Source organism: Lutzomyia longipalpis, chromosome 1, assembly GCF_024334085.1.
Source record: "Lutzomyia longipalpis isolate SR_M1_2022 chromosome 1, ASM2433408v1".
NCBI classification, from domain to species: domain Eukaryota; kingdom Metazoa; phylum Arthropoda; class Insecta; order Diptera; family Psychodidae; genus Lutzomyia; species Lutzomyia longipalpis.
This window is the reverse complement of record NC_074707.1, coordinates 26,141,720-26,155,644: the sequence shown is the minus strand read 5'-3', so window position 1 is coordinate 26,155,644 and position 13,925 is coordinate 26,141,720. Positions and strand designations below refer to the sequence as shown.

Here is a 13,925-nt window from a genome sequence, read left to right as displayed (position 1 = left end):
ATACCGTCAATCACTTCTCTTATAGCTAGAGGTCTGAAATTTTAGTAAGTTGTAGAGCTCTGTGAGACGTTTTCATCGATAATTCATACTTGAAAATCGGTCAAGCGGTTTAGCAAATATGGCGGCCTAAAGCAAAAAGTGTTTTTCGATATAACTCAAGAACGGCTTGACCGATTTTGATCATCTTGGTATCAAATGAAAGGTATTGCGAAGCCCTACAACTGTCTAGAACATTCAAAGTTCCAAAAATGGCCGCAAGAGGCGTTAAAACAAAAACAAAAATTGCCTAACTTTAAGGGGCAATATCTCCGAATCCCCATTAGGCAAATCTTTTAAATTTTGATATGTTGTAGCCTGACTAATAATCTTGTACCAGTCCGAAAATGAAGAAATTCTATGTCGCCGTTTAGAAGATATCGCAGTTTGAAAAATTCTTGAATTTGAAAAGTTCTAAGAGCCATATCTCCTGAACTGCTTGTCCGATTTTGCTCAACTTGGTATCAAAATAAAGGTTTTGCAAAACTCTACAACTTTCTAGAACATCAGAAACCTCTAGAACTATTCCTTCAGGATAAAAAATGCCAAAAACTGTTTTGGTGAAACAAAAATCCGCCATTTTGTGTTCTGGAGGTGACCTTGAAAATTATTAAAATTTATGTCAATTTATAGCCTGTTTTAATACCTTTCCAAAACTAGTCAAGAAATTTCTGTAGGTCTTATAGAACCAGAGATATGACCATTTTTATGCATCAAATTACTGATTTTCACAAAAAAAATCAGTTTTGCCTACTAATACAACTCAGATATTAAATTACAACGCATAGACTGACCCATCCGCGTTGTGGTATACCAACTCTTATAACTGGACGCGTTATGATTGACTTTCATTAAATAAAGGCCTAAAATCGTAAAAAAAAACTCGTTACACTAAGGCTGAACTTATTAAGATTAACGTGAATTTAAAAGTTATTTAGATTTATAGTTCTTGCATAGAAGCATCTCAAAAATCGAACGTATATAAGTTTGGTGTATATTTCCCTTACACACGACTTAATTACATGTAGGATACCTACATTCACTTTTTTGTTAGACTGAGGAAAGAAAGAGAACAAGTAAATCTAAAAATAAAAATAAATGAATAAATTCACTTGCAACTTGCTGTGAAGGTTAATAAGTGATTTTAAAATACCTCCTGTTATAGAAAGGGTTTTACGGAATGCGGATAACCTCAAACAAAAATCTACTCGTTCTTTGAAACGTCGATAGTTCATTCAACTAACTTCCGTAATAAGGAGTGCTTAAACAAGTACCTACGTAAAACCTTAATGACTTTCTTTATTATATAAAGTATCACAGCTTATAAAAAATGATAAACTTTTTTTATTACATATTCCTAATTGTCATTTTGAATTAAATCAATTTAATTGTAGAACTTTTATATTGACCAACATTTAATGATGAGTTGCTATCTAAAAATTTTTTGTCACTTCGCGGTACTTACTTTAGAACGAAATTAGTGTTCTATTAATTAACTATGAAGACAATGTCGTTTGTGAAGCAAAAGAAGATTTATTTTTGCTCTGAAAGGTCTAATGATGCTTCATGTAGAAAGAATAAAAAATGAAAAAGTTGGCAAAAGTAGTTTTTCTTGTACGATTTAAAAAGCAAGAATTCACGTCAAGACTTAACATCATCTGAAGAGAGAAAAACTTCGCTTATGGGCGACTTTGAGTCTAATTCATATCCAATAGACCTAAAGTTGCACACTTTAAACGTCTATTTTTTTGGATATTTGTCAAAGTTCTATCTTTGGCATTATGCCAATTCGTTACCCTGGCATAGACTTTTCGCCCAAATTTAGTACAAAAACCCCACGTACTATTGCTCAATTGGAATACAGTTCCTGTAAAATATTCAATACAAGCACAAAACAACACGACCAAAATTGGCTAAAGTTTATAAGGTTTATATAGACTAAAATCCTTAGTAATATGCTCTAATAATAGATAATAATTTACTTTTATTTGTCCATAATAAAAGTGAGACACTGTGCTATACACTCATATATTATTTTCATTGAATGTCACAGAGCACCGTTTGCATCATCAACCATCAACACAATCGCACAATAAATGAAAATATGTAGGTCAGCGGCCGAACTGACGGCAATCTTTTTTTCTATTTCTTAAACATTTGCTACACACGTTTTCAGTGTGATAAAAAATATAACATGGCACACAGCATTTGGAGGACTGTCTCTGAATATTGTGATAAGACGCAATTAAGAGAATCAGAAAATTTATATCTGAGTGCTACGAACTTCTCCTGTATACGCATGCATGGTGGAGCTTTTGTAGTCTGAAAACGTGTGCGTTATCAATGTTACAGTTTACTTATTAGTAATTAACAAGCCTAACTCGCAAGTATTTTTAGACCATCCTCACAAGAAAACTTCATTCATTTTTTTTTAGCTGTGATTCTTTCAAAGAAAAGAATTGCACAGCTTGTGTACCACCTAAAATGCAACTGTCGGATCGGGCTCAAACTTTGTATAAGCACAAATTAGGGTCGTCCACATTCGCAAAAAATTAATAACATTAATAACAAGAGAACTGTAATAGATAGAGACTTGCGGTCAACGGCAAAGTTTAAATATCGATTATGAAGTCAAATCCGACCTCTCACCCCGCGGCCGTCATTTTAGAGCACCCTCAAATTTTGTTTTCGCTATATCTCAGTTTTATCTGAATTTGCCAGTGTCTGTATATCTCAATTCTCGAACATGCAAAAGAAGGGATAAAAGCTAAACATAATGTTATAATACCATCCATTAGTATACGTATGTAAAGAATAGTTCATTGTTCTCTCACGCTAAACTCAATTCACATCACCTTCAATTTTAGTCGAATAATGTGGTATGAAATAATTCTTTTCTTTCAAACACATATACTTTTTATCTCTTTAGGTGATCTTGAAAAGGAAAACTTAAGTCCGAAAAAAATTATGATTATTAATGCTAGGTATTTTATCATTAGTAGGTACACACCGGAAGGAAATATATAAGTATCCTAGCAATGCACAACATCCGTCTGTCATGAATTTTAACGGCTGAATTATCAATCGAACTCTTCAACAATGGAACAGAAATAATTTTTAAGATATTTTACATTGTAAACTTCATTTTTTCCTTCTTTGTACGATCGCCAAAATTACTGCCTATTTTAAGAGATATACACTGGATCAGTTGTGAACTAATGGAGGGTTATAAATTTCCAGTTGAGAAATAATATATTTTTTTTACTTCACTACAACTATTGACAGGTGGTCGGGTTGAGTAATAAATTTACTTACATCGCTAAAAGTCTAAGCAGAATAAGACATTTGAATGCATCTGCCATTAGTTTTTGGCACAATCTCATTTATAATGTATTGTTCTATTTGCAAAAAGATGCTCTCGGCATCTGCATACAATAAATTCTGATATAAAATATTGCACTAACATTTTTAAAACTTTATACGCCCTCCCATAGATTCTGAACATTTTGAACATTTTTTTGTGTGCTCCATCTGCCTTTTCTGTCCTCTATTAACCTGCACCGTTTTTTTTTCTCGCAACAATTTCAAAAGCTGACTAATTGTTCTATCACCTGCATAAAATACAACGAGAGCTGGTTGAGCCTCAAGGTTACCGCACCAGCATCTTCTGTATTCATGTCGGACGATGATAAATCGCGACAATTTCATCGTAAAGAAACTCAAGGCGAAAAAACGTCAGTACAGCCATTATTTATATATTGTTTTCTACCTTTTTCTGTTATTCCGTCTAGTTAAGTTTCTCTATCAAATTTACATTAACATTGTGTCAACGTAATAGCTCTCTTTTTATGTGTTTCACCTCTTGTAGCACGAAATAATGGGAGGAAGAAGAAGTTCAAGGCTGGTCAAATTGTGATTTTACTCTATCTAATTTTACCTCAAACTAATTCATTGCGTGAATAAATCTATACCTACTTAATAGTGTTACCATACAAATGAATGTGGAATTGTTTATCTAATATACATAGGTATGTAAATATATTTATTATGTATATACATATGTAGTATTATATCTTCGGAAGATGTCTCCTTTTTTTCCTATTTTCTTATTTATTGTAATTATGTAGGTTGTCCATTCTTTAAGAAAGACAAATAAGGACTATTAGTTGACAAGGCGTTTGCATTAGCACTTCTAAATCAAGCTCAATCCAAATGCAACTTTTAAAATATCCGCTACTCTACCGAAAGTTGTTTATAGAAAAACCGTACCTTTTTTAAATAATAGAATTATTTATAAAAAAAAGATGAATGAAATTCTGAATTTAGGTAATATTTCATTCTAAGAAACACCGCTTCTGTGTGAATTCGAAAATGCAAAGTCGCAAAATCGTATAGATTTATTTCCATTTTTTTTTTATTTCAATCGATTCTCCACATTAATATTGTAAAGTTGTATTATACTTACATCCATATTGATTAATTATTTCACGCCTACGGTTCATTTATTCATTCTTCCGAGAGACGTCATATGCATAATATTACGAGACATTTCCTCAAGTCTCAACATGGAAATTTCAAATTGTAGATTGCATGAATAAATATATTGAATATTAAAAAAAAAACAATACATAATTGCTATAATATTAAACATTTTATTAAAAAAAACTAATTACTGAGACCTAGAAAAAGTTATTGGTAAGAATTTTTCAATAGAAATGTTTCTTTTAAAATTATACCAAAGTTGATTAAAAATCTTCTTTATCGTGGCATACCAAGTATTTTTTTATTTTGATAAGAGATAAGGGGCCTTATTCAGCGACCAAGAAACCCTTGAAATTTGCTTGAAATCTTTAAATTTCAGTAAAAAAAAATCAAAGATTCAAGGGTTAGTTGGTCACTGAATAAGGCTCAAGATTTCCAATACTAAAGGTACTCAGAAAACAATAATTTTCCGTCATTTTTTTTTTACCTGTATATCAACAGATAGAACACAAATAGAGTATTTTATAAGTTCTGTGACCAACCTTGAAAATTGACATGTAATAAGCAAAATGTAAAGTGATTATTTTATTGCATTTTCTCAGTTTCTCTGTTGATGCTAGAAAATCTGTATAATAATTATTATGTATCTCACGGCATAGCACGGTCACCGTCATTTGGTGATCTGTTTGCCTATGTACATATGTATATACATTGTACATATATAATATATACAACATAATATGTTAAATTTCAAAATTGCTCACCACACTTAAAATATTCATCATTTATTTTACGTCTATTTTCAAGTATTTCACAACCCATCCGTCAAACGACTCAGTGCGAATGTTAAATGTGTTTATTTTGCATCATTGCGTCTTTTACACTTTATTGAAAGAAGTAAAATGTGAGAGTTAACAAGATATTGAATATACGAGTGGTTGTGTAGGAAAGAAAAAGAAAGAGACGAATATTAAGTGTCGAAAAAAAATTGCAAAGTCAAGTTAAACTTATAAGAAAAATAACGAAAAGATCCCAGTACAAAATGACTTACACAAACCCCAACCAGCATACACTGCTACTTATATTAGGGAAGGAAAAAAATGGATTGAGAAAAGAAAATGATGGTATTGAATATAATTTTATATTTTCGCTCTATGACACTCAAAACCGCAAGAGTCAATGTCCTGATTAAAAAACGTCGCGTTTGCTAAAATTCTTACAAATATTTGTACAACTGATTGAAAATGATATTCAACGAATGTCATAAAATTGTAGACACAAAAACATCCAAATTGTTCTTAAAATCTCCCAATTTGAATGCTCTGTTTTGAATTATTAATGTTTTCATTTTATCATTCAATAATATGAGACATTTTATTCAAATACATATGTGTATAGGATGAAAATGGGAAATGTACGGGTAAGCTGACCAAGCTTACGAGAGCTGTGTTTCTTTCAGTGTACTAATTTTGTGAGTGCAAACTGTAACGCAAATTCATTTAAAAACGCACAAAGTCCGAAAAAGTTGAAAAGTCATCCCCCAAGAAATCTTTAAAACGCCATATCTCGGGAACGGCTCCATAGATTTTCGAGTTTGAGCTATCGTTGGAAAGGTCTTAACCTCAACTATAATATATTAAAATATGAAGTAAATCGATAATGGCATTTTCGAAATATTCGAGTTCGAAATTTTCGAAAATTTTGATTTTGACTTTAGCGCCTCTCGCGGTCATTTCTCGAACTTGCAATGTTCTAGACATTTGTAGGGCTTCACGAAACCTTTCATTTGCACTTGAGTTGATCAAAATCGGACTTGTAGAACCCGAGATATGACATGCCAACTTTGGAAGGCTATATCTCGAGAACGGCGACATAGATTTTCTTCATTTTTGGCATGGAGCTAGATAATATAGTCAGCTATAACATATCAAAAAATGAAGCAAATCGATAATGGCGTTTTCGAGATATTCATCGAAAACTCATCGAAAATTTTGTTTTTGATTTTTGGCCCCCTAGCGGTCACTTTTAAAACTTCGGATGTTCTAGAGAGTTGTAGGGTTTGTTGAGATCTTTCATTTGACCCCGGGTTGATCAAAATCGGTCAAGCCGTTTTCGAGTTATGGTCGATTTTCGATGAAAAATTGTGGCGGCCATATTGACTAAACGGCTTGACCGATTTTCGAAAATGAGGTATCGTTGCAAAGCTCTTGATGGCCCCTACAACATATCAAAATTTCAGCCTTCTAGCTATTACAGGGGCTGAGATATAGCGAAAACAAAATTTTGAGGTTATTCAAAATGGCGGACGGGGGGGTGGGGGGTAAAATTTGACATCATAATCGGACGTCTTCCGGTCGATATTTAAACTTTGCCGTTTACCGCAAGTCTCTATCTATCACCGTTCTCTTGCAATTTATGGTTGAACTACGGCGGACGGCCGGAAAAAAAATTTTTTGGCGCATACGTTTTTTGGAATGTGGGGACCCTAATTCGTGCTCATCCCAAGTTTGAGCCCGATCTGACGACTTTCGATTTTGCTCGGTACACAAAAGCTGTGTCTGAAAGAAACACAGCTAAAACATATTTCATGTATTAATTATAAGACTCAAGTGTTAAATTCTGTAGACAAAAATATGTTCGTACATACAATGGTTAATCTTGATTTAATCTCCTACGAAAAACGATATGTAGATTCTTTATTAGATTAGTTGCAAAAGGTATTTGCAAAAAATATAACGTCTGAAAGAATTAATTGAAATCATTTTAAAGTAAGAATTTCTAAAGAATTTTTATTTTCCTTAGAAAATTATGTACAACTTAAAATAGATAGCTTTAAATAGAGACTTTAACCCCTTTGACCAGCTTTTACCAGTTAATGAAAGTGATTCTATTTATTATACCCAATTCACTCAAAAGAGTTTTAAAAGCTTACCCATGTAAAAAAAAATAACTTTAGTACCAACTTTCTTATCTTACTTCCCTTAACTTTAACTTGACTTTTTTTGATAAAAGAAAAATCAGTAAAGAGACACTTAAGACACCACCTACAGCTGAAACCATGTTTTGTAAACGCTAAAAAAATGTTCTCATAGAAAACGTGTTGAAATAATAATATAACAATGCTTTTTATTGCTAATGTTAGTGTTTGGCTCATCGAATCGTCATCATCATTTTCAATCACTATTATACATCATCATCGGGTACCGGCAAAATAATTTGAAATTTATGGTCCAGTGGAGCAAGAAGCGATTTGTACTTGGAAATACACATTTTTCCCGTCACATTGGTAGAGGTAAGGTACCTTTTTACTTTTTATAAGTTCAATTTTATTGTATGTATTTTTCTTTCTATTTTTATATATCGTTGCAGCAAAGGACGGATGCATCAACTAGGGCTGTTTTCTTCTTTAAATTTTCTTAGGAATTAAAAGTAGCATTAAAAAAATATATATGATAGGTTCAATGTGAAACTTTTGAGAAATTGAATCATGAACTAAAAGGAATAAAAACGATTTCCAGTGGAAAATTCTTTTCTCTAATATATGTTTCACAGCAGTTCATAGAATGAAATCCAATTACTTGTATCACTTATAAAGTGTGTTCACGGTGCAAGAATTTTATATAAAATGGATAAAGATGAAATATTGAGAGAAGAGGGATTTTTTTTATTTTAACTTGGAGAATAAATCCATTGTGAAATGAAGAAACCAGTTTGGGTGTTTTTTTCTTTCAACATCTTCACCCAGGGAGAGCACTTTTAATTCAAACCAACACACTGTGTCCATCACCACCGTCCATGACCGAAATTACAATATTCGAGGTCTTTAATACTTAATTGGATTAATGGAATCGTCTTTTTTCGGGTATGATTTTCTGTTTTTGCATACGAAATAAATATATAATGTAACAATAAAATATATACTCACCATTTAATATCATTAGCATACATAAAATTTTATCCATAAATTTTTAGTCGACACAACACTTTTTTCGTAAATTCGCTTGCGAAGTGGATTCCTCGAGTGTCGATTCACTTCTTTTTGTTTTTAATACTCTGGATATGATTGCACAACAGTGTAATCCTCTTTTTCATTCACATGGAAACACAAAAGTCAAAGTCTCTTGGACAGTTTTTTTGTTTAATACAACACTTATTAATTTTCACTTTATGTCCTTTATGTACACTATAGAATTAAAGTGATGATTAAAAGTTAGATATACATATATTGTTAATTTTTCATTTATTGATCTTAAATCGAAAACATAAATATACACTAGCACAGTTTTTTCGCGATAACTCTTATAAATATTGCACGCCACTAAAATGTCACAGATACATTAAATAATGTACTGTACTCACAATTAACATGAAAATTTTTGAGAATTTCTCTGTGACGATTCTACTTGATGCTATTCCAGCACGTTGTTTCGATCTGACGACAAATAGAACACTAGATGGTCGATAATGGCGCAATATTAGAAAAAGTTAGTCCACTGGTTTTGAAGAGTCTGCAATGAAAAGAGAAAGCCATAAGAAAAATTCAATCAGTAGGAAATTATGTTTTGTTAATTGAATAACGCAGACACTCTTGTGTCTCCTTCAACCAAGTGATTGAATTGACCCAATAAAAATGTCATAAATACACAATATTAATAGAAATAGGAGAAAATATGTATCACAATAACTTTAACATTGAATGGTCTTTAAGTTTTTGCCATATAACTATTGTCGCTATTTGGCATTCACCACATTAACCGAGGAAGACAAGGAAAAATCCCACATAGTGGAGTGTAGAAGTGCATTCTCCAGAGAATATGATTCTGTTCATACAAGGAATAAAAAAAAATACAACCCTGGGGGAATATGTAGGAGAAACAATGTCATAGAGAGAAATTGAGCATTGAGGGTAAGTACATAACGCATTTAACGCTTTAGGCTCTTCGTGTATCATCCCACTATGATTTCTTGCAAACTCCATGAAAATAATCCATTTATAATACGATAAGATTATTTTTATAACATTGCCAATTAAATTCACAAATTTCATAAAAACGTTCTAAAAATATTTATGTATATTAAAAACTTTAGTTTATTGTTAAAGTTTTAACTTTAACAATAACTTCTTCCATGAAACCAACTAATAGTATTTATACGAACATTATAATGAAAATTTAGTATTTTTTTTTTCATTTGATAGTCTAAAAAATATTATATATATTATATTATATTATATCTGTTTAAAAATATTTGGGTATTTATTTTGCATAAAAATAGAATATAAAAAAAACTATTGATGCAAATTCTGCAAAATATTGTTTAATACAAAATGTTATTTTTATAAAGAGATGTATCAGAAGTTTATATGTATTAAAACTCCCACCATACTCTATGAATTGTATTTAAATTGACAATGTGTCGTGGTTTTGCATAATCTACAATGATAGCACCACACAGGAAACTTTATGCAATAAACTCTGGTTTACTATTTGCATTAGGAAGCCACAAGAGAATTGCATCTGGTTCTCAATTTTCTAACCTCAAGCTTCTTCAACTTTATTATTTTTAGCATATAGAAAATGTTATTATACTAGACTAATAAAAAAATTACCAGCAAATTATCTATAACCTCAAAAAGTGGCTGGACAAGCACGAATGACATATTTTTAAATACAAGTCACATTTGCTTATTAATACTTCAGCTATGTATCTATATTCAACCGATTTTGATGAATAAACCAGTTATAAAAAAAATCAATATTAATTTGTCACATAATAATATTTGTTTAGATATTTAATAACCACTGGGCATTATTAATTCTTCAAAACTATACTTTTATGTTTTTCGTCTTATTTTTTCTCCTCTATTTTCTGCCTAAAAGATGTATAAAACGCAAACGATGAGATCGGTTCTCCTTGTACTATTCTCATTTCACGCAACATAGCAGAAAGAAAATGAAAATGCGGAAAAAAGAGTTTATACTCAACAACTCAGAAGTGGTAAAGAATGTTGCGATAACATCGCAAATTTGATTGTCTCCCGGTGTTGTTTCATTTGAACTCAAGGTGACCGCAAAATTCTGTATGCGTCGCCTCTACTAAAGATCCAACAGAATCAGAATGTAAGATTAGTTGTGATTCTTTTTTATTTTGCTCTTTCTTTTGAGCTCCCTCCAATCCAGTTGTCTGTATACATTGTGTTTGTAAGTTTGTATAAAATATCCATGTAAGAAACTCAAAGTAATAAAATAAAAGAACCGTAAAAAGAAAAATCAGAGATCAAAATATATTAGGACATGATTTTGCTATAACAAATTTTGGTAAAGGCTAGGCTATTAAATTTTTTAAAAATTGTATAATTACGAAAAGATTTCATTATTTCATAGGGGAGACCGGGGTAAAAAAAGTCAATTTGCATAAATCCTTATCTGCAGGATTCCCCAAGGACAAGAAAATTTCCTCGATAGGTCATTCTTATAGGAAATTTCCTGGCCTACAACTTTGTCTCAGACCATTTCTCTCTATCTCCACGGGAAATATGAGTTTTCGAGCTTTTCCTGAACCCTTCCGCTTCTGACTTTTTTTAAACGCAGCGGGTAAATATAGTCACCAGTTGGCTAAATAAAGTCGGTCGAATTTTCCGACATTTCCAATGATTTTCCACCTGAGAGATTGATAGTAGTTGATAGCTAAACTTCTCACCTTTTGATCCGCGACAAGGAATTTCACTTTTATACGCACTAAAACAGAGAATTTTACGATTTTCTCAATCACGCCATTTTGCAACAAATGGATAGAAAATATGTCGAAAATTTCGAACTCCCATATGATTTACATGGGTTGACCCGATCTACCCCAAGGGGTATGTTTTGATTCAAATAATTATACAGAAAAATCATTAAAAGTTAGTAAAAAATACACCTTGGCAACGTTTTCTGTAGTAACCCAGCTAGTGAGAAAAATTATCAGATTGGAAAACTGCTGAAGGAAAAGTTCGGAAAACGCGTTTTTCTCAATACGTAAAAGTTTGGGAAATGGGCCAAAAATCTATTTTCTTTTTTAACTTCCAAAGTACTTATCGCATAACCTCAAAATTACTGTCAAAAATTATAGGTTGGTAGGGCTTTCCACCAGAATTTTTTCCGATTTTTCCGATTAATAACTTCGGAGAAATTAGCATTTGAAAATTCGAAAATGACTTTTTTTACCCCGGTCTCCCCTACACTTTTCCGGTAAAAGTCTTTTTTCCTTTTCATTTGAACTCTGATTTAGAAACTAAATTTCATTTTAAAATTTATTCGTTTTCCATACCATTTCTTTCATTGGGGTTCAACGAAAAAAAAACGCAACGCCAAGATATTCATTTCAGACTAGCTAAGAAGGATTGAAATAACAAAAACCTTTCCAGTATATTGTCTATGTCCAATTGAAGAGAGTTGCTTGCGGCAAATATTTGGGGGAGGACAGATATTGCGTGGGTGTCACACAATTCTGATAAGAATCTTCACACCAATCTTGAAACATGCAAAGAGCTTAAGATCCATGATTCTTCCACTTTACAGAACCCTCTTTCAGAATATGGATAATTAAAAAAAGCCAATGTCCAGTCTGACAGAGGTAAGCCTCCATATTCAAGAAGTGTATACTCATGCTATATTTTAACTGACAGTCGAATAAGCGTTGCTTTTTATTTAACACACATGATTAATCAAATCAAATCGCAAATTTTAACTCCTCCTTCTCACCACCAACTCAACATATCTTTCGCACTATAGCATCAATGCTATTCAATAGAATTCGCAAATCCATACGTGTAGGTGGACATAAGAAATTTATAATGTATCACAAAATCAATATAAAGCAGAATATTTTTCTTTAATGTTCTCATCAAATTTTAGAATCTTGTTGTCTTTAATGAAGTCCATTTATAATGGCTGCTAGATAAACTAGACCTAATTTTAAAAGCATCTTAAAAGAAACCGTCTCAAAAACATATTGAACACATTTTTTTTTATAGAAAAGAGCTAATTTATTTTCTTATAATATTTTTCAAAAAGAAAATATCGGTCTTACACAGACCAATTTTATTTTAACATTTTACGCATTTTTAATTTCCCCGACTCCTGTTGTGTGTGAATTCCCCAACATTTCTAAATTTATGGATGTTTTTGAAAATATGAAAATATAATATTGAGTTTTCAAAGAAATAAAGCCATATACAATCACTGCGAAAAAATTAAGAAATATCAAATATTTATGTACCTGTGCTGTGTATGTATTTAATGTCTGCCATAAATAACGCAGAAAAATGTGAAGATTGAAAGGTAAAATCAATTTCATTCATATGTATATATGTATACTTTTTATGCTTACAATCAATTGCGTTTTCAAATTGAAATTTCATTCCTATGAGACTCATTCTAAGAAAGCACTTTTACTGATACTTATTATATTTTCATGCTTGTACCATTCATAACCATTTTCTCTGATGACATTGAACTTGCCTCACTGCGATATGGTAGGTGCAGGGGGTAGACAAAGCCCTTTTTTACCCGAACACAGCAAATAATGGCGGACGGTTTGCAGAGAAATTAAAGGAAGAAAATGACGTCACTTTATTTCCAAAATGTGCATCAAAATTTTTAAAATCAGTTTTAGTGCATTAATCTTCGTGAGACACCCCTCAAAAGCTATCAATCGATAGAATATTAAATTATCTAACCAGTGGTGGTGGATTTTTTCAGATTGAAGCATTTTCCTGGGTGTCTCAGCGAGTGAGCAGTGAATTCCTATGGAAATAGAGTCTTTGTCTACCCCCTGGGTAGGTGGTATGAACCACCAAATTTTCCTGTTCAACAAAAGCATATCTTTCTACAAATCATCTACTGCTGTCCTACGCAATCTACAATAGAGCTATAGAGTTTTTTTCTCAAATTGTTTCTCATCCCCATCATTTCAGCGTCTATTGTATATCAACCGACTTTTTTTATCAAACCTAGAACTGGTAAACAAATTTCGCCTCCCAGGAGAGTGATAATTGACAACGAAGGGAGTCCCCCGCTGAATAGCACACATGTAACAACCCCCCTAAAATTTACCACCCTCAGTCCCAGGTCTAAATTCGATTTATAGAAATAAAGAATAAAATCAGGGATGAGTTGTTTACCATGATAAAGAGCAAAAAAAAGCAATGAATAGAAAAAATACACCATGAATATCCAAATTATATCAAATTTACCATCTTTTCATTTGATTTCAATTGTACTTGGGTTATTTCTTTTGCTTCTTTCATCGCTTTTTTGGTTTCTTACGACAGACTTGTTTTTTTTATATCTCCCCGCGCACGTTATAATATTAAACCTTACAAAACAGGCCAGACTTTTACTTTCGCCAAAAATTTGCGATTCACA

At 31.9% G+C, this 13,925-nt stretch overlaps 1 protein-coding gene across 9 annotated transcripts in view; it reads right to left on the bottom strand.

Annotated features, from left to right (window-relative positions):
- Positions 1-13,925, bottom strand: part of LOC129797524 (ecdysone receptor) — a 91,652-nt gene that overhangs the window by 48,965 nt on the left and 28,762 nt on the right. For 8 of the 9 annotated variants that reach the window (XM_055840195.1, XM_055840205.1, XM_055840202.1 and 5 more), the window contains exon 2: positions 8,444-9,026. The gene's annotated coding sequence lies outside the window, so the exon portion shown is untranslated. The remainder of the gene's footprint in view (positions 1-8,443; positions 9,027-13,925) is intronic. The other variant, XM_055840201.1, reaches the window with a different exon arrangement.